This window comes from Bos javanicus, chromosome 13 (assembly GCF_032452875.1).
Source record: "Bos javanicus breed banteng chromosome 13, ARS-OSU_banteng_1.0, whole genome shotgun sequence".
NCBI classification, from domain to species: Eukaryota; Metazoa; Chordata; class Mammalia; order Artiodactyla; family Bovidae; genus Bos; species Bos javanicus.
This window is the reverse complement of record NC_083880.1, coordinates 41942590-41945308: the sequence shown is the minus strand read 5'-3', so window position 1 is coordinate 41945308 and position 2719 is coordinate 41942590. Positions and strand designations below refer to the sequence as shown.

The 2719-nt window shown below is 47.7% G+C and overlaps 1 pseudogene; it reads right to left on the bottom strand.

Moving 5' to 3' along the window:
- Positions 1 to 304: 304 nt before the first annotated feature.
- LOC133258842 (elongation factor 1-beta-like) lies at positions 305 to 1120 on the bottom strand (annotated as a pseudogene).
- Positions 1121 to 2719: the final 1599 nt, after the last annotated feature.

Genomic DNA, 2719 nt, shown 5'->3' with positions numbered 1-2719 from the left:
TTTAAATTTGGTGGCTTCCCTGATAACTCAGTTGGTAAAGAAACCACCTACAGTGCAGGAGACTCCAGTTCGAGCTTGAGCTTCCCTGGTGGCTCAGCTGGTGAAGAATCTGCCCATAAACCGGGAGACCTGGGTTTGATCCCTGGGATGGGAAGATCCCCTGGAGAAGGGAAAGACTACCCACTCTAGGATTCTGGCCTGGAGAATTCCATGGACTGTATAGTCCACAGGGTCACAAAGAGTCAGACACAACTAAGTGATTTTCATTTCATTTTTAAAATTTGGTGGGGGGCTCAGAGATGAATTATTATTATTATTATTTGTCTTTCAAACTTTTACTTAAGGGCACTGATCCATGATGGATTTTAGATCTTGTTGAATGCAGCCACATCCATAGACTATACATACTCATCGAAAGCAGTGATCTGCTCCTCCAGCATGTCTGTCCCAACTTTGTCGTCTCCAACTACACACTGTATTTGAAGTTTTTTAATGCCATACCCAACTGGAACTAGTTCAGAAGAGCCCCAGGCCAAGCCGTCTGCTTGAATGCTTCTGACGTGCTCCTCTAGTTTTGCCATATCGGTCTCATCATCCTAAGGTTTCACGTCTAATAAGATGGAAGATTGGTGACAAGTGCTGGTTTTTCGGCTTTCTTTGACTCATACTGAGCAAGGCATTCTTCTCTTAGCCTCTTGGCTTCTTCACTTTCTTCCTCATCATCAGATCCAAAGAGATCAATGTCATCATCATCTTTACTATCTGTAGCTCCACTTTCTGTGGTGTCCTCCACATTAGCAGGGCCATACTTGCCCAAAGCTTTCTTCACTCCCGGCAGGCTGGCCTTTTCCTTCTCATAAGATTTGATGTGGTTATACCAACGGAGGGCATGACACAAGTCGGCAGGTGGTGGGCCGGAGACGGCTTCAAATACTGCCACATCTGCTTGTGATGGCACATACCCCTCTATGTAACTCTTGTCTGCCAAGTAGTTGTTGAGCACCTGGAGGCCAGCGGGGCTCTTCAAGTCTCCAAAACCCATGGCGATGGCTAATCTAGAACTGGGAGGCAGCAAAGAAAAAGAGGCATGCAACTGGTCAGCGCCCAGTGCTAAGAGAAAAAAGGTCAGAGATGAATTATCAACACAACAGAATCACTCTGCCTTTAAAACACCTGGCTTAAAAGCACACTTGCTGAATCACTTAGGTGAAATGCTGCAGCCCCTGGGCTCAAGCTGCAGCCTGTTCTAGGAAACCAGTGGAACCACCTCCATTCTGGATGCTGTGAGGTTGTCACGTGTGATCCCAAGCAGGCAACGAAGCGGCTGCTCCCCATGTGGGTGTAGATAGGGCTCTGTGTGTTGGGGCCCAGAGCGCCCGGAGTCTCCTCCTCCTTTCTGCTGCCCACGAGGTTCCTATGGGAAGAGAAGAGTGAGGCTTGTGGGACAAGCTGGCTCGGGTGTGTCTCCCCTTTGCTCCCTCAAGGCACCTGCTGTGCCTGAGGTACCGGCAGGCTGCTGGGGTTTGGACAAGGAAAGGCCAGTCTCCCCAGAGTTTTGTTGTTGCTGTCCTAGGCTCTGCAGGGGGGCCCCCCTCCTCGCCTCCCTCCCCGTCAGCACCAGGCAAGGAGGTCAACTCTTTCCCCAGAAAGAGCCCAACCTGAAGCCTTTTCTCTCTTCCAATATGGAGTGGGGCGTGGGGGGGTGGGGGGCTGGCGGGGAGAGGCTGTGGTTGGCCCCTAGAATTCTTTTTTAAGATTTATTTGATATGGACCATTAAAAAAAGAATTTATTGAATTTTTCCCAGTATTGCTTCTGTTTTATTTATTTATCTATTTCTGGTCATGAGGCACATGGGATCTTAGTTTCCCAACAAGGGATCGAACCCACACCCCCTGCATTGGAAAGTGAGATCTTAACCACCAGGGAAGTCCCAGACCCCTAGAACTGTTGTGTGGAAATGTGGTTCTGCAAACAGACCAAAGGCCTGCAGACCTGGGAGGACTTCTGAGGCCCCTGGGTCAGATCTTGTCTCACAGAGTAAAATCTTTAGAGCCCAAAGTCTGGAAAGAATGCCACTGGCTGCAAGTAATAGCCAACAAATTAATTGCTCAAACAAAAATGCTAATAATTCCCTGTGCTGTATAATATAGCCGATATTTTATAGTAACTTGAAGTATAATCTATAAAAATCTTAAATCACTGTATTGGACACTTGAAACTGGAACAATAATGTAAATCATCCATCCTGTGATAAAAATGCTAATAATGTCAAATAAGAAGTCTTGGCAGGGTGACTTTAGGGTCAGCCTCCTTCCAGCTTCATGCTCTGCTCCTCTGAGTGTGTCCGCTCATCCAGACTCTATCAACTTTGCAAACCAGCATCCGGAAGACCATACCAAGCATGGGGTGTCTATTTCTCATGTCTCTGCTTAAGGGGGAGGAGAAGTTTCCTGAAGCATCCAGCATTCTGCCTTAACCCACGCGGATGGGCTGTGTCACATGTCTGCTCTGGTCCAGGTGCTGGCCAGGGGGTGGACTTACCATCATTGGTTTAGACCTGGATCGAGGAGTTTCTGATATCTCTTGAAGCTTATTGCTGACAGGTACACAGATGAACTTGTCTTTGGAAGGAGAGAGAGCATCTTCCCCACAGCTCACTTCATACAGAGAGAAATGCACACAGAATCTTGATAGACCCCAGGTAACTTTTGGCTGAAC